Below are 19518 nucleotides of genomic sequence, written 5' to 3' on the forward strand. Positions count from 1 at the left end.
GGACTGAAAATTTTTAGGTGACTCAGTAATCACAATTTATGCAACTAATATATATAATTTAGAAAAACAGAACTTAATCCTATTTGGAAAGGCTAATTTCTAAACACATTTATTTTAGTTTAAAATTACCGTGAGTATTAATTCTGTAATGTAGTAAAAACCAAAGAAAAACATGTTACTTGCGCTCTATCCTTTATCCCTATGTATTTTTAAAACAAATGGAGGTCTTTTAGTTACCTCCAATGGCCATGAGAGGTTGAGCCCACCTGCCACATCAAGGCAGACCCCCCCTAGGTGGGTCCTAACTCTAACCATTCACCTTGCTTCCTTGAGCCTCTGGCAAAAATCTCTAATGAGACAGAAAGGGGTATTTTTTTATATACACCCCTATACATTATTAACCCTTAATAGGGAACACATGGGATGGGCGGCTGCATTGTAACAAGGCTGAGTAATACAAAAATTGGATACAAATGCAGAAAGAAAAGTCCTGCGCTCAACTCCCATCACTACTGGGCGGCTGCAATGACTACAGTACACATCAGCCCCAATACATAGTAAAAACCAAAGAAAAACATGTTACTTGCGCTCTATCCTTTATCCCTATGTATTTTTAAAACAAATGGAGGTCTTTTAGTTACCTCCAATGGCCATGAGAGGATTGAGCCCCTTAATTCTGTAATGGTCTGTTAGGTACACCAACAATACGGAGGGACGTTATGTTAGAAAAGAGCTATGTATTTGAAGTGGTGTCATTTTATTGAATTTTTAAGGGTTAATGGTCAAACATCCAAATCATCAAACTTGATGAAAATGTTTTTGAATGATGACACTCTACTAATGTTCATTACTCTTTGAAATAAAAAAAAAGGGCATTGCTTTTTACTTCTATGGTGAAAGTGTACTTTACATGTTATGTAAACAGTGTGTGACAAATGTCCCTCTAAGCCTCTTAATCCGCTCTAACATAAATGCATAATATAACAGATTTTAGTTCAATGTTTTTATTTCCTTAGATTTTTGAAAGTCTATTCCATCACTGGTGTATTTAAAGAACACTTCGTTCAGGAATGTTTTCTTTATTTTGAAAATGCCTGCCAAACGACGTCAACATATGTAAAATGGACAAAAAGCAAGAATTACATTCACTTTTACTGGTGCCAACATTAGCAGTCATTATTGCTCGTGATTCATAACACTATCCAAAAACTATGTGAACACACTGTGTTTTAAAACCGACAAAAGAAAAAGGCGAATCGTCAAGCTGGTGTTTAAAACATAAAGCAGCAATATTTTTTGTCAATTTTTATTTATTTTTTACTCCAGAAAAAGAATGTACGTTGCCGATTATTTGTTTATAAAATGAACTTAGATTTAATTGCGTTTACATGGGAAATGTTAAGCTTCAAGGCATTTTCTACTTTCAGGAAATGCTTATTCATTTGAATTGTTATGTCATGGACTTTGCAAGCGTACACTGAGTGCTTTATGGATGCCTAGAGTCTCAAAGCCAAATAGTCTGCAACAGCAGACAAAAGAATGCATCTGAGCAAAAGTAATATTTTATTCACGCAGTCTGCTTACCTGTTCCAGGTCTTTGGCTCACTCCCACTTATAGTCACCTTCACTGCAACTTTCAATGATTAGCCTGGTGCCTGCACTTTTGCCAAGAGCCTAGTAGACACACCTACCAAATTAAAGTCCACCTCCTAAAGATATCTCTTTTAATGCTGTTCCTCTTTGTGATGCAGTTAGTGGCTGTAGTAAAGCTGACAAACTAGTAGGGAAAATAATGTTTGCTGGTTTCCAGACTAAAACATAAAGATCTATAGATGACTTGATTTATCATTTATTGACCATGTAAAGCAAAATGTAAATAGTTATCGAACACAATGGGTCTTTTGTTTTTTTCATTTCAGAAGAATGTATTGCTTCAAGGGTCTTTATTTAAATTAAGTACTTTGACTTTTCTGCTTCTGAATAATCACTAGTTCATTGACTTTCAAAGCTGTCAAAAGTTTATTAGATTACAAGTTAACCTATATACAGCGGCGACGTCATTACAAACAATTATCCCCTTGTCTTGGGATGTGAAGCAAGATGAAAGATTTCTGAAGTTTTGGTTTGCAGAAACATATTCATATATATATATATATATATATATATATATATATATATATATTTTTTTTTTTACGATAACACGTGCTTATTTCCAAATGCCTATTAATATATACGCATTATGTGTGTGTGAATTATAAGTAATGTAAAATAGAGCTAACTCCTTTAGTAGTAGTCGTTTCTATAATATAATTATTAGTTAGTATTTTCTTTCATTTTTAAACCCAACTCTGTTGGGATACGTGGCTGGATCTGCTAGCTGAAGGCACGTTTGTAAGGAATAAATGTATGGGACACCCTTATAATATGGCCCTTTCAAACCAGGGATAGCAGTGAGGATCTTAATTTGAAAGAAGTTGCTTCCAGCAGAGACAGACTTCATTCTCTCCTGTTGAATAGACTGATAGTTTTAGTTGTTTAATGTAAATGAAATCGGCTTTACACAACAGAATGAAGAATGATTGATGGGTGCCGAGAACAACAAAAGATCACACTAACAGCTACAGACAGGTCTTATACTGTACATTGTAGCTCATACTGTGCGAAGTCAGAGAGGGGAAACAGCTGGAAAAATGTCATACTGTTTACATTCAGACTGTGAAAGAATTACAAGCAAGCTCTCAAACATTTTTGTACATCAATCTGTCAAAATGGTTACAAATGTCCAGTTTAGGATCATTTGATCAACAGCGCTATAATGAAAATGCTCTGTTTATAATCAAAAACAAAGGGGTAGACAGGCAGGAATTACAAGTTAACCTGTATACAGCTGTATATGATATACGTTTGCTGTGTTTTATATGTCGATTTGTTATTGTAATTTTTTTTATATGTAAAAAAATGATAATAAAGATTTTTTTTTTTAAAAATGCTTAAAGGATGCTTAACTGAACAGTCCAAGGACTACTAGTGCATGGTAGTGGTTATGGTGCCAGGAGTGTCCAGGCGTCCCCACAATGTAAGTAGTCAAACTGTTTAGTAATAGTTTGCTTTCTTACCTGGGAACTGCAGGAAACCTTTCCCTGGCTTTTCTCAGCTCCCAGGAAAAGCCATATGTTCTTGCTAGGACCATCTGTTAGCTCTCCTAAGACAAGCCTTGCAGTGCATAGCCAGCTCATTGGCTGATCACCCTCAGAAAAATGAAATAATGGGAGAAGGACATTGGTCTGTCCCATGGCTAGCGGGTGAGGGTTATTAAATAAAAAAGCAAAAAAACTGGAAATACATAATGTTCTCCCTTCCAAAGGTAAGATGGTCAAAGATAGGATCTACTTATTAAACACAGGGAGGATGGGGGACGGGGGCGGGGGAGGATGGGGGACGGGGCGGGGGATGGGTGGGTGAGTGTTTTCTCAATTAAATAAAAACTTAAACATTAATAGTAGCAAATTATTATTTTGAATGCCTGTATTATAAAATATTCCTGGTAACACTCGGCCCCCCCTTGTAAAATGTTTAATATAACCCTTATCTGCCACTCAATGGCTGTCCAGTCACTAGTTTATCGTTACAGTGAACACATTCCTTATACTAATATGTGAGTCATATTGACCCCTATAGGGTTAACCCACATGGCTAACACTCGTGCCACAAGAGATTTTTTTTTAACTAGTTCTGATTTCAAGTCTGGATTTCAGCATTGGAGTTTAGTGAACTACTCTGTTAGTGTTTTTAGTCTATAAGATTCCGTAATTAGTCCCATCATAATTGTCAGCACCAGGCCAAATAGATTCTTAATGCCACATTTTATTGAACTTGACTGCAAATAGCATAGGGAGGAATGTGCCGTCCCTACTGTGCACATTATGCTAAGAACTGATATAACGCAAGCCTGAAATAAGTGTTGTACGTGCTTTACTTACAGCCCTAGTGAGCTGTCTTATAGGGTGCAGCAATGCAAAGAACTGCTGCTCTAACTCACTGTCAGTTATGAGAATCTCCTCGAGGTGCTCTAAGCATTATGCTCTTTGCAATAATCCAAAAGACTTATGATGCTTCATTTCACCATTTATGTAAATCAGAGTGTGTTAGAAATCTATGGATCCCTATCAAAAACACACTATAATCATTGCAGTCAATAGGGTAAGAGAGGGGGACCTGTATATCATTTGCAGGAGATGCCATACGTTTGTAGGCTGAGAAGGTATGTTTTCTTGGACAGCACGTACACCGCTTCAGCTTTTAAATAAACAGATAGATCTTACAAAAAACAACTATCAAGTGTAAACATACACACATTTTCCTGCTTTACAAATTTTGAGAACAATTGACAAAGTAGAATCAAGCATGACACAATTGAGAAATTCCTTTGAGACTTACTCAGTTATACATTAACTACATTGCAAAACATGTAGAATTACATAGCTTTTGGGAAATAATTCATGGATGTTGCTGAATAAATGTATAATAGAACATAACTCCATTATCTGACATAGTGCTACTAAAATGTCAAAAAAGTATGTTAAAACAATATCTAGATTGATAGGCTTGAGAAGACTCTGCAAAAAAAAAAAAAAATCTATTTTGATTTGCTAAGTATTTGATACTGTGACTATTATAATGTATTTATTAATTTAAAAAATATCAGAAAATCAGTGCTATTTTTCAAAGCCCATGCACAATCATATGTTCTAAAGAGATACAACTGTGTAACAGACAGATGCTTTTCTACATATAGGATTATTTTATCAGGATTATAGGTTCCTAACATCTAATATATAAATGGGGGGGGGGGGGGGGGAGGGGGGGAAGAGAGGTATACCTCTAAATTATGCCAAACTTGCCATTACAGTCCTGATCCTGATTTGGTACTCTTATTTCACACTACCAGATAAAAATCTCCAGAAAGCACAACACTAGCGTGCCATTCAACTAAGTTAACTTGACTAAAAAATTAGGCTTTAATAGTTGATCTGCATATGGACATCAGCCTTTTGGGGCTGGCTATCACAACTGCCAGTCAGCCTAGTGAGCATGTGTACCAGACTCACACTACCTCCTTTGGGGAAGGCCTATTATCGGTCACACAATCTGCATTATCAAAACATATTTGGAAGTATAGATGAGGGGGCTGGAAATTGGAAAATACAAAAAGAGGAACATAACAACAAATGGAGTGGCCTCATAACTGATTTGCACTTAAGACTTGCCAGGCTTAAAGTCACTTCAAACTGACTTTTAAGGAGTGCTTACCTTAACTTGCCTTTTGTTTTATCTTGCAGTATGTAGTTTGGAAAAAGTTGGGACTACTCTTCCTTATGCATGATCAGCTGCATGACAAAACTAGACAATGGAGTGAAGTCAAACTCCACCTCTGTTGTCAGGTTTATCTTTCCCATAATTGTTACCTGTCCATAACATCCCATGGCATCAAATCACATTTTCTCTACCTGTTCTGCCTCATTGCCCCAATGGTCTCATCTGAGCATGCATAGGATTTCTAGTCTTTGCCCACAGAAGGGCAGCTCAAGCCAAGGACCACATGCCACTGCCAGAAAATCAAAGATAGTGGCTACTAGGAAAAATATTTGGCAGGGCATAAATTGGTTAAAAAAAACCCAGAAAACTTAAGGAAAATGGGTTTTAAAAAAAAAGCAGATATTGCTTGGATAGTTTAAGTAAAAGAAACAAACAGAATAGAACTGAATCTAGGAAACCTGTGGTCTATTATTATTTTTAATAGTGTTCAAGAATGTACAATATAAAATAATTTGGAGTGATTGGAGTGTTCTTTTAAAATTTGCAAGAACCACAAAAGGGCAATGTACAATCAGTGGATCAACGTTAAAATACCCATTTAAATTAAAATACTGTTAATTTGGCTGTGCTGGAACATACACATCAATGCACATGTCAGCTAGAGCCTAATTGAATTGATGTAAACCATAATTATTTTAGAATAGAGAAATGAGGCAGCTAGCCGCAAGCTCTATGTGTCAGTATGGGAAAAAATGGCTCCAGATGGCAGTGTGTACCTTATGTCAGGGGTACCAAAAATGTAGGTCCATTCTTGTTGTAGAACTACAGCTACCAACAGTCTTAAGGATGACAGAATATTATAGAGTTGCAGTTTTGCAACAGCTAGGAATCAATTGCTTTTCAATTCTATTGTAATGATATCAATGATTAACATACAGACATCTAAAACATAAGTGAAAAAAAAATATTAAAATGGAAGTATAATACTTTTTATATTAGAACTGCTTTAATGGAACACCCCAGGCACCCAGACCACTTCTGCCCATTGGAGTGGTCTGGGTGCCAACTCCCACTACTCTTAACCGTGCAAGTGTAAATATTGCAGTTTTTTATAAACTGCAATAATTACCTGGCAAGGTTAACTCCTCCTCTAGTGGCTGTCTACTAGACAGCCACTAGAGGGCACTTCCTGGTTCCTAGCACAGGAAACCTGTGCTAGAGCGTCGCTGGACGTCCTCATGCTGTGTGAGGACCTCCAGCGTCGCTCATTTCCCCATAGGAAAGCATTAGGTCTCCTCGGCCGGTGGGCGGGATCAGTCTCGCCCACCGGCCGACGGAGTCAGAAGGAGGAGCGGCGCGGAGGAGGAAGCAGCGACGAGGGACAGGTAAGTTACTGAAGGGGTTTTCACCCCTTCAGCAACTGGGGGTTGGGGGGTGGGATGGAAAGGGAACCTGCAGTGCCAGGAAAATGGATTGTTTTCCTGGCACTGGAGTTTCCCTTTAAGAAACTTAAATTTAAACTCATTTGAGATTCTACTCATAGCATCAAACATATGTTTAAAGAAGATTCCTTGGATATAATGCAATACCTACACATACATATTATATTATAATACTGTATTATACATACAGATCTGTGTATAAAAAATATTCTTGCTTTTCACTTCCCTTTCCAAATTAAGAATAAAAGAATCTCAGTTTAGATACAATTTCCATAGACTGCTTAAAGTACCAAGGTTCAAAATTTTTTTTTTTTTGTAAACCATGGCAACTTTCTAAAACCATTTATTTAGAAGACCAAGTTTATTTTAAAATAAACAAATAAATATGAAGTCTCCATTTCAACAACACCTATTCAGTGTTTATTTAAGGGATGCACAACTTATTTAAAATACATCTTGCTTGAATTTCTAGATAGTAGCCTCATACAGCTCAGTGCAATTTTTGGTTCCGTCAGTGTTAATGAATAATCTTTTCATTAATCAAGGATATTAACATGGAAATTCACTGAAGTAAGAACTGTCAGGAATTCTAAATGAATTCAAAGTGTATATCACTTTTAAACAATAGTTGAACTGGGACTTGCTCCAAATCAGCTTTATTACCAGTTCAGTTACTTTGGACATTAATTTGAAATCCACTTAAAGAAACACTATAGCGTAAGGAAATCAAACATGTATTCCTGATACTATAGTTCCTTTTGTGCTGTTTAGTCCCCTTGCCCCATTTTGTCCCTGTTAAAAAGGTGTTAAACTCACCTTATTTCCAGCATAGCGTGGGTGCCTCACCTTCAACACCTGGTACTTTATCTGGTAGGAGCTGACGTTGGTTCAGTACTCTGGCACATTCTTGAGAGCACATTACTGATGTCTATGGGGGGGGTCCCACAAAATTTAATGGAGGGTCCCACGACATTGTGGGATCTTTTATAGAAAGAGCCTTTTCCCCCTCAGCTGCAGCTGAGCAGGTAGCCCTGCCTTTTTGTCAAGCTTTGGAAAATACATAAGACAAAGTAGTCCTTAGTCCATACTTGTCTTATAATATCTTTTGACTAGGTTTGAATCTCAGTGAAATTCCAGCACAGTTTTCGTGAGCGTAAAGATTTAATCTTTTTATAAATTTATCTTTTTTTCCTTCTTTTAGGGGAAAGGGTGACCAAGAATCTTCTAAACATTGACAACACAGTATCTCTCATATCCACCTTTTGTAATATGTCAACATTATTTTGTCTGTCAATACCTTGCTGTTATACATCCAACCAGAATCTTTCCAAAGTGCTGTTGAATATCCTTATAAAAATGATAATAATTAGAGAACATTAAAATGATCTGTTTGGTTATATTGTAATCCTGCTGCATGGCCATTGTAGATGTGGCCTAGTTTGGTGCAGATCAACTAGTTACTCATGTATAGCCAGGGCTGTATCTACCGTAAGGCAAACAAGGCATTTGCCTTGGGCGGCACTTTCCAGGGGGCATCAAAAAATGCCCTAAGATACCCAGGCTAATGCCTTGTTTGCCTCGGTTTTGGGCCCCCTAGGGCAGGCGACCAGTTGTTTACCAGGCGGGCGGCAAAGGAGCACTTTCCCCTGAGCTCTCCATGGTCAGCTCCCTCATGCGACTAGCCAGAATATGACATCACTCCGGGTGAATGTGAATGAGTGTGTGTGTCAGTGAGTGAGTGTGTGTGTGTCAATGAATGTGAGTGAGTGTGTCAGTGAATATGAGTGAGTGTGTGTGTCAATGTCAGTGAATTTAAGTGTGTGTGTGTCAGTGAGTGTGTGTCAGTGATTGTGAGTGTGTGTCAGTGAATATGTGTGTGTGTGTGTGTGTGTCTGTCAGTGATTGTGTGTGTGTGTCAGTGAATGTGTGTGTGTGTGTGTAATTGTGTGAGTGTTTGTGTCTGTCAGTGAGTTTGTGTCTGTCAGTGAATGTGTGTGTATGTCTGTCTGTGAGTGTCTGTGAGTGTGTGTGTCCAGTGAATGTGTGTGTCTGAGTGATTGTGCGTGTCTGCCAGTAAGTGGGGTGGGGTGTCTGTCAGTGCTTATGTGTGTCTGTCAGTGAGTGTATGCGTCTGTCAGAATGTGTCTGAATGATTGTGTGTGTCTGTCAGACTGTGTCAAATCAGTGAGTGTACGTGTATGTATGTCAGTGTATCTAAGAGTGCGTGCTAGTCTGTGAGTGTGTGTCTGTTAGTCAAAATGTGTGTTAGCTAACAGAAAGAGGTGTGGCCTTGGCAGGAAGAGGCATATACATTTAAATTAAGGGGTGCCCAAGATCTGTCATGCCTAGAGCAGCATCATTTCAAAATACACCACTTTGAATAGGTGTACTGATATACCAAATGTCAGTTAATATGTAACCAACCACGCGTGCCTTTGTGGTTGCAAGCTATGCAGCATAAAAGCTAAAACAAACTGTTGAACTGGAGCATCAGAGCTTCACCGACAGGAGTTTTCTTTCAGTCGGCCATAAAACATGACAGTCAGAGAACTTTCACAGCTTTGTTTAGTTGTAAAAGGCCTTTCTTATAACTACTAGTCAATGGTATGACACCTAATCTATTCACTATTACTTTGATAGCTGCAGCTGACAAGGTTCAGGACAAAGGTTACATTTCTCTAGATTTGGAAAGTCATCCAATAGTACTCTCACATTATGCGAGATAAACTCCTCCACAGCCAGTTGTCTGGAGCCGCAATTCTTTACATTATTGGCAATTTTTCACATTTGATTCTCTGCAATGCTAGCAATCTAAGCAACAGATAAAGCAGATCTATTCCTCCAGGGATGCATGTTATTCATTCAGATAATAATGTTTCTGATTAGAGTTAATACTTGAGTTTTCAATGAATTAAATATGTTGGCTTGGATTGCTACAGAAACTGAGCTGCAGCCCAACACTAAGCTAGATATTTATTTATTTATTTATAAAATATTTTACCAGGATGGATACATTGAGATTTCTCATGGTTTCAAGTTTGTTCTGGGTCCACAAAACATTGCATTGTTACAATAGGATACAATATTACATTTACAATATTATATTATATTTTATTACTATGCCTCTTCTTCCCAGCCTCTCTCTGTTGGTGTCCCCCAAGGTTCAGTCCTTGGTCCCCTACTGTTCTTGATCTACACTGCCTCCCTTGGTAAACTCATTAGCTCCTTTGGCTTCCAATATCATTCATATGCAGATGACACGCAAATCTATCTGTCCTACCCTGATCTCTCTCCGTCCCTCTTGACTAGTGTATCTGACTGACTCTCTGTTGTTTCTAACTGGATGGCTGCCCACTTCCTCAAGCTCAGCTTCGGCCAAAACAAAACTTCTGGTTTTTCCTCCCTCAAGTGTTGCTACTCCCGTTTCTGTCTCCCTCCACGTTTATGGTGTTACCATCAGCTCCACCACACAGGCTCACTGACTAGGTGTTCTCTTTGACTCCGACCTCTCCTTTAATCCTCATGTCCAGTTAATCGCCAAATCCTGCCGCTTCCATCTCAAAAACATTGCATGCATCCACCCCTACTAAACACCAGATGCTGCTAAGGTGCTGGTCCATGCCACTGTCCTCTCTCACCTTGACTACTGCAATCCACTTCTTACATGCTCCCAACTTGCCCCATTACAGTCTATAATAAATGCGGCGGTAAGGCTCATCTTCCTGTCCGCCCGCACCTCCCATGCCTCACCCCTCTGCCAGTCCTTGTATTGACTTCCAGTAAGATATAGGGCTCAATATAAAATTCTGGTTCTTGCTTTCAAATCTTTACATAATGCTACGCCCACCTATCTATCCTCACTAATACACAAGTATGTCCCGTCTGGCCCCCTACGGTCTGCCGAAAACCTGTGTCTATCCTCTGTTTGTACTCCCACCTCTGATGCTCGCCTTCAAGACTTCTCTAAAGCTGCACCGATCCTGTGGAACTCCCTTCCCTTTTCCGTTAGACACTCCCCCACCCAGTCTCCACTCCTTCAAAAAAATCATTGAAAACTCACTATTTCACAAAAGTATGTCAATTAAACTGTTAATGGCTCCAAAAAAAACCACTCTACCACACATGGCACATAACCCTTTCGGAGCCTAGTCACCGTCAGCAGCCATGTAAAACATGGAAGTAAAGGTACCGGTCTCAAGAAAAAATATATGATGGCACTGACGCCTGCATGTAGGAATGTAAAAAAACTGTATCAATCCATTATTAAAAAATGTAGTGGGAGGCTATAGCAAAAGAAACAAAACCTTCACATAACGCATTTCATGCTTCCAGGCACACATATTAATCAGGGGTATTAATGGTGATTGGGAGCACAGGAAGGGCTACATTTATTCAGTGATTTGCTTACAGGGAACATGTTCCTGCTTTCCCAAGATATGATATACTTAAAGACAAACCCAGGATGATGGGACAAGGACCCCAAATTAAGACTGTTGGGAAGTATAGATAATTAACTAGAATCTCACCCTATCAGACTATATGTTAATTTAAGATTTCATTCCATTATCCTATATGGCTTAATTATTTAATATTTAACTCCATAGTTGCACATGTAATTTTTATTACACCCTATTTGTCACGATTCGGGGAACCCAACACACTAACACACACACACAGAAAAGGTGCAGTACCGGACCTTAGAGTGGCCGGGCTAAGCACACACAGAATAGTCAGGAGACAAGCCGAGTAAGGGGAAACAGAAGACAGGATAACGAGAAACAAGCCGAGGTCAAAGGGTAGGAGAAAGTCACAAAGACAGATTAACAAGCCAGAGAGTACGTAACCAGAAAACACAAGTTCAGTATCAATACTAGCAAGCAAAGACCACAACAGGGCAGGGAGGAAAGGTAAGTATTTAAACCATCAGGTTAATTCTGATTGGATAATTTCCAATCAGAATTTACAATCACACGTGGGAGATATCTAAACCACCCACTGTGATTGAGGCACTGTGCCGGTGACTGACCCCGGCGTGTCATATCTTGGGTGGTCTCCCAGTGTGCAGCGTCATGCATGCTGCCGCTGGGGCACGTGGTGGAAGACGCGGGCGGCATCCGAGGCTGGATGGATGCCGCTCGCAGAACCCACGAGGAGGAGGGGACCGCGGACGGCTGGAGGGTGAGTACTGCAAGCGGAGTGCAGCCTCCCCTCGCAGCCGCCTGCGGGATCCTGACACTATTATATGAATGTGTCTTATTTATCCCTGCCCAACTTACTGAGCATATCCACTCCATTGCCCTTGTCACTGTCCTCACTCCTCCGAAATGAAGTAGTTCATAATGCCATGTACTGCTTCGATCCTCAATGCACTATTCTCCAATTTGTTTTTCCCACCATTGTCTTACCTCTCCCTACCTGTCTCCCTACCTGTCTCCCACCTCAATTTTTCCAATGTGCCCAGCTATGCGTGAAATTCTCACCACCAGAAGGCGACTACCTTTAAACTTGATTGAAACCAGAGCCGAAACATATCCTGTACTGAAGTCATATAGAAACATAAAATGTGACAGCAGATAAGAACTATTCGGCCCATCTAGTCTGCCCAATTATGCAAATACTTTAATTAGTCCCTGGCCTTATCTTATAGTTAGGATAGCCTTATGCCTATCCCACGCATGCTTAAACTCCTTTACTGTGTTAACATCTAGCACTTCAGCTGGAAGGCTATTCCATGTGTCCACTACCCTCTCAATAAAGTAATAATACTTCCTGATATTATTTTTAAACCTTTGCCCCTCTAATTTAAGACTATGTCCTCTTGTTGTGGTAGTTTTTCTTCTTTTAAATATAGTCTCCTCCTTTGCTGTGTCGATTCCCTTTATGTATTTAAAGGAACACTATAGTCACCTAAATTACTTTAGCTAAATAAAGCCGTTTTAGTGTATAGATCATTCCCCTGCAATTTCACTGCTCAATTCACTGTCATTTAGGAGTTAAATCACTTTGTTTTTGTTTATGCAGCTCTAGCCACACCTCCCCTGGCTATGATTGACAGAGCTTGCATGAAAAAAAAACTGGTTTCACTTTCAAACAGATGTAATTTACCTTAAATAATTGTATCTCAATCTCTAAATTGAACTTTAATCACATACAAGAGGCTCTTGCAGGGTCTAGCAAGCTATTAACATAGCAGGGGATAAGGAAATCTCAATTAAACATAACTTGCAATAAAGAAAGCCTAAATTGGGCTCTCTTTACAGGAAGTGTTTATGGAAGGCTGTGCAAGTCACATGCAGGGAGGTGTGACTAGGGTTCATAAACAAAGGGATTTAACTCCTAAATGGCAGAGGATTGAGCAGTGAGGCTGCAGGGGCATGTTCTATACACCAAATTAAGCTAAAGTTGTTCAGGTGACTATAGTGTCCCTTTAAATGTTAAATGTTTTCCCTCAAGCTATACATGTTGAGATCCTTTAACCTTTCCTTGTCCTCAAGCACACTATGAAGAATCATCAACCTGAGCACACTGTGCAAATTTTGACATTAGACTATAACTGCAGCAGAATGCAGCATAAGTGGATATTCTTCTGAATTTCATAAACTAACACCAAATAGAGCAAGACTGGAACAAGGCTTAATAACACAAAAGCAGATGAAAACACATATATTAGCTCTGCACTCAAACTCTCACTGCTCTTGGGTAACAGCAATGGCTACGTTAGGATATAAACCCCAAAGACCACTAAAGATGGTATCAGTTGTTAAAGTAATAACTCATGTTAATTGCATATGACAATTCACACATTTTCTTGGATCACCTTTTAAAATCCACAGACCACGTTTTGAGATCCACTAGTGTATTCTGCAGTAATGTAATCTTCATCAAGGGACACACAATCTTTAGCCCAAAGCATGCATGCCAAAACAGGTCAGGAATTGCGATTATTTCAAACTTTTTTGTGTTAATAATACTGTCTGATAAGACTGTCGATAATGTGATCACAGAACAGAACAATATTTACTTAGTAACCAAGGTTTCATTGTTTAGCAGAAGCATGGTCATATACAATAGAAGTATATCCGGGTACATGATATCATCTAACCTTACATCTGGGAATTTGTTTGGATTTTACAATGAATGTGGAAATGTATTTCCTGTAATACAATGGACGTATTTTCCAAAAGTACAGTTAGGGGCTTATTCACTAAATAGTGTGTTGTAGTGAATCCGAAACCAACTTTGCATACATTTCCAGAGTAGCTATATTCCTTTTTGGCAAATTTAGGGTGTAACATTCATGTTTGGCTTATTATAGAAATAAAATTCAATATTTAGCAAATGGACCAAAATGCAAAAATACAAAGAACTATTAAAAAAAAAATGAGTGCAGTAATTTCCACATATAGCCAAGTTAAATTGTATATCAGAGTCCAGTTATTTTCACGGATGCTGCCTGTGAAACGTCAGTACTTTTCCAAAGCTTAAAATAACAAACAAATTATAGCTGAATAGGAAGCTGTGCATATGTCATTGTGTGCTTGTGTTGGATCACCGCTTCAATAACCAGAACCACAGGACGTGTACTGACACAGAAAACTGCAATGACGATGGAAAACTCAAACTGATGACCTAATTATATTCATTAAACACTAGTTTTGGTTATAGTAACCCTTTCTGTTGTGGTCTGCTCCCCAAATGCCAGCAAATAGGGGAAAACAGGATAATTGTACCTATTTTCCATCACCAAGTTCTCCCCTTATTCCAATCCTTCTTGGTGGACATCATTCTCCATCACTGGAGGGGGAGGGAGGTTAGGGAGGATGGACAGAGTGGTATGGAGAGAGGGGGGGCATGGTGCCATTGGCAGTCCTGTAGCATCCTGGTGGCACAAATCAATTGGCATAGAATTGATTTTAGCCAGCCCAGAACTTTTGTTCCAAACTGGCTAATGGCTCTCATTAACATTGCCAGAGGTAGAGTTACCCTGCAGCAGCACAGGGGTTAATCTCGGTGCAGTATTTTTACTGAAATGCTGCACATACAGATTTCACTGAAGTGGTCATAATGTTTGGGGGAATTTCAGTGATTATTTCATAAAGATCTTATCTTTATTATATACTAATTTTGGATATGGACGTGACAGTGCCACTTTGAAACTCTGCTTAAAACTGAGTATTTTTTCTGACCTCTAGTGGTGATACTGCTATTATTGCCCCTTGAGAACTAAGTTGGGGGACCACTGTTTTATATTATAGATATCTATGTAATATTTTCTGGCAACTATCAAGTCAACCTGTTTCTGTGTTTGATACAATAAATATTATTAGTGGGAGAGTAGTGAAATGTAAAGTGTATTTTACCATAGTTTTATAGTTTTATCATATGCCGATTGATGCAAGCCAGGGGCTCTTATTTATCGATGGTGTTGTACTAATTTTAGAGCCTCTTGATATGCTTCTAACCATAACATGAAAGATCTGCATTAATTTAGAAATCAGAGGATATATCCCTCTCGATGGATGGATAGATGGAGGGATGGAGGGATGGAGGGATGGATGGATGGATGGATGGATAGATGGATAGATGGTTAGTTAGATAGATGGTTAGTTAGATAGATGGTTAGTTAGATAGATGGTTAGTTAGATAGATGGTTAGTTAGATAGATGGTTAGTTAGATAGATGGTTAGTTAGATAGATGGTTAGTTAGATAGATGGTTAGATAGATAGATGGTTAGATAGATATATGGTTAGATAGATAGATAGATGGTTAGATAGATAGATGGTTAGATAGATAGATGGTTAGATGGTTAGATGGTTAGATGGTTAGATAGATAGATAGATAGATAGATAGATATAGGGATGGAGGGATAGATGGTTAGATAGAGAGATAGTTAGATAGATAGATAGATAGATATAGGGATGGAGGGATAGATGGTTAGATAGATAGATAGATAGATAGATAGATACATGAAAAGTATGAATTGCCAAGAATTCAATGTGAATTGCATATTTTTGGCCAAAATAGTACAATTGGAAACAAAATCTAAGTCAGCTATGTTTCCTGTTTGGCTATTTTGATTTACTAAAGTGAGAGTTCAAAATTAATTCAAAGTGAATTTCAAATTTAAGGCCAGAGTAGCTGACTTGGAAAGGTTTTCGATTTCGGCTATCTTGACCTTACATTTTAAATCCACTTTGAATTCTTACTTTAGTCAATAACCCTGGAAGTTTGAAATTCACTCTGAATTAAGTTCCCAACAATTCCCACTTTAGTGAACAAACCTGCGGCAGTGTATTTTAAATGAGAGCTATGGAGGGGGGAAACTTAGCTACGGACAGCAATAGTATGACATGCAACTGACTGGTGGTCTTGCATGTGGCTACTAAACTTTGTAAAAAGACACTGTCACAACACATGGGGCAATGCTATAAATATAATGCGATTTTACAAAATCGTTCGACATCGCAGATTACTTACAAGCACGGAAATCTAAGCGTGTCATTTAATATGAATAGGAAATGCCTGTGAGGCATAAAATGTGTTCAGAGACATCACCTCTCATTGGTGGGATGAAACAGCTGTCATATCTATGGCATGAAACAATTCTCAAAATTTAATGAGCGTGACCCACTGACCAAAAATGACTAATTAGTAGACTCAATAATGTTTATGTTCATTTTAGTTTTAATGCGTGCAATAATGCCATTATAATTATTTTTAGTAATAGTTTTTATATACAAAGTTCCAACGTATTAAATAGTTCTGTACCCGGGGTAAACTGAAAATACAAATCATTGTTGCAAAACACGTTAAGTACGTGGGCACTAGAGGTAACAGATGATCTGCATAAATTACTTTATTGACTGGACTTTAGACTTGCTAAAGATAGGCTTTTTATATACAGAATAAATTTGTATCTCTGTATCAGGCTTCCTGAATTGTTTACAAAAGAAAATATTTGAAACAATTTTCTGATTTTCCTCTTATTGTGACACCAATGGGGTTTATTCTGTAAACAACAAAATGTAGCAAATTGAAAACAAAATTGCTAAATTTTGAAAACAATGTTTGAATTGGAATAACTATCCAACCCACAGATCTAATATTTTACAACACACTGCACGTCTGCGCTTGGTGAACAAATCTATGTAATTTAAGTCTCCAGATTACGAAGCCATGCTGCCTTAAACTAAATTTTTAGATGTGCATGCATTGATATGCACACGTTTGCACAGCAAGCCACAGAGGTATGATGTAATCCTCAAGTGAAGAGAGGTGAGCAATGGATTTCCCTGTTATTTCCTGTAAAATGCCTATCATTAGGAGTTAAGATGCAATAAAGAAAACATGCAGACCAGCATCATGAGTTAAATCACTGAAAATCGGTTTGCAACAACTACAGCGACTACATATAGAAAATATGCATCTCTTCCAACCACGTGTAATTCTTTGCATTTTCCAGGTTTATAGTCGGACACCAATTCTTGACTGAAGAATGCTTTCTATTTATGGAAGTAGTGTGCTTCTCATTCCTGAGATGGCATTAGATCATGGAATGTTTTGTACACATGGGACAGAAAGTCTCCCACGGCACTGTAGTGTTGTTCTAATAGATGCCATTACTCATCATGGTCATATATATTCTATAAATACTTCTCTATGTTTATTAATAGAAAAACAGACGCAAGACGTTCACTAGCAAAATATATAAAAGTTAGATGCTATTCAGGTGGTGAATTCCATGTATAACAGCTGGGAGGCATGAAGAATTAGATTATCACGCATGTGTATATGGTACTGTAAACAATATTTATTTTATAGCTCAGAATCTAAAAGGAATACAAAACAATCTGCTGTTGATAAAGCTCCAGGGAATCAATTATTGTCATAACATTATTATTATTTATATAGCACCATCATATTTCACAGTGCTTTACAATTATCGAATGGGGATATGTGTCAGGGTACCTGTGGTCTCTACCTCCGAAAGAGATAGAGACTTAGCTGTTCCTCCATCCAGACGGCCTGATGGCTCCCTTCCCCACGGTCTATCTGGTCATGCAAGACCAGCCGCGAGGGAGTGACTGCCTTTTACAGCATCTAGGCAGGAAGTTGTCATCAGGACACTCCTCCGGAACGACCTGTCACTCAATTGCTGCAGGACCAATCAGGACGCCTTGGAGGCGTGGTTACTGCTCTGAACAGGGTATTTAACAGAGCTTCTTTCATTAGCTCATTGCCCTGTCATGGTTCTAGCTTGTTCTAGTCACTCAGTGCTTGTGTATTCTATTATCCCTTTTGGTTTTGACCCGGCTGGTTTACCTTACTCAGCTTATCTCTGTTACCCTTGATTCGGCTTGTCTCTCGCTTACCTGTCTTCTGTTACCCTCGACCTCGGCTTGTCTTTGACCATTCTATACTGTACTACTTACGTTAGTCCGGCCATTCTAAGGTCCGGTATACGTATCTGGCTACTGTTTGTACTCTGCGTGTTGGATCCCTGTCCCGATCCTGACATTACGACAGGGCCAATGGATCCTGCAAGTACAAACAGTCAGCTGGCTTCTCCTGATCCTAGGTTTGAAGCCATGGATCACAGAATGGATCAGATGGCGCTTGCGCTACAGGCTCTATTATCTCGTGCCAATAACCCACCAGAGGAGATACGTAATACCCCTGTTTCTCCTGTCGGTTCAGGTCTAGAGGTAGCCACAGTGGGTGCTTCTTCTCGCATTACCCCCCCAGTACGCTATGGTGGGTCTCCTGAGAAGTGTCGTGGTTTCTTAAACCAAATTAGTATCCACTTTGAATTGCAACCTCGCTCTTATCCTACAGATAGGGCAAAGGTAGGATTTATTATCACCCTACTTATTGAGAAAGCTCTGAGATGGGCCAACCCATTATGGGAGAACGATAACCCATTAGTTTATAACTATAACGCCTTTGTAGCTGCTTTTAGAAGAACATTTGACCCTGCAGGTAGAAAGGTTAATGCAGCCAGATTACTGTTGCGTCTGAGACAGGAGAACCAAACACTGGTGGATTATGCACTAGAGTTCAGGTCTCTGGCGTCAGAGGTCAAGTGGAATGAGCAGGCGTATATGGATGTATTTTTGAATGGCTTATCTGAAGTAATCCTTGATGAGGTTGCTACCAGAGAACTCCCTGAGAATTTAGAGGATTTAATTTCGTTCATCTCTCGTATAGATGAACGTTTAAGAGAGAGACAGAACACTCGAGAGAGGAACCGGAGACCTTCTTTTAGGTTAGCTCCCGCTTTTCCAAGTCCTGACTCCACGGTATCTTTGCTTCCTGAACCTATGCAGATAGGGTATACCCGCCTCTCTGAGGAGGAAAAACAGTACAGGAGAAGAGAGGGTTTGTGTATGTATTGTGGAGCTAAGGGTCATTTACTCTCGAACTGTTCTAACCGCCCGGGAAACGCTCGCACCTAAGTCTCTCTAGAGGACAGGCCTTGGGTGTTTCTATTTTGTCCTCTACTCCTAATTATAAAGATCACAGGCTTCTGCTACCAGTTTCCTTAACTTGCGGGGGGGAAGTAGTAAGGGCTATGGCTTTGATAGATTCTGGTGCTGCTGAGAATTTTATCGACCAAGCCTTTGCTAGTAAAAACAATTTCCCATCCCAGCTAAGGGAGACACCCTTGGCCGTTGAGGCCATAGATGGTAGACCACTACTAGACCCTGTTATCTTTCGTGAGACCATACCCATTGAGTTAAATGTTGGTATCCTACACGT

The 19518-nt window shown here is 39.1% G+C and overlaps 1 protein-coding gene across 5 annotated transcripts in view; it reads right to left on the reverse strand.

Annotated features, from left to right (window-relative positions):
* Window positions 1-19518, reverse strand: part of FILIP1 (filamin A interacting protein 1) — a 240284-nt gene that overhangs the window by 113575 nt on the left and 107191 nt on the right. The window contains exon 1 of one of the 5 annotated variants that reach the window (XM_063443002.1): window positions 1585-1680. The exons of the other annotated variants lie outside the window; for them this stretch is intronic. The gene's annotated coding sequence lies outside the window, so the exon portion shown is untranslated. Of the gene's footprint in view, window positions 1-1584; window positions 1681-19518 lie in introns of those variants that run through there. 5 annotated transcript variants of the gene reach the window in all.

The sequence above is a fragment of the Pelobates fuscus genome, chromosome 2 (assembly GCF_036172605.1).
Source record: "Pelobates fuscus isolate aPelFus1 chromosome 2, aPelFus1.pri, whole genome shotgun sequence".
Taxonomy (NCBI): Eukaryota; Metazoa; Chordata; class Amphibia; order Anura; family Pelobatidae; genus Pelobates; species Pelobates fuscus.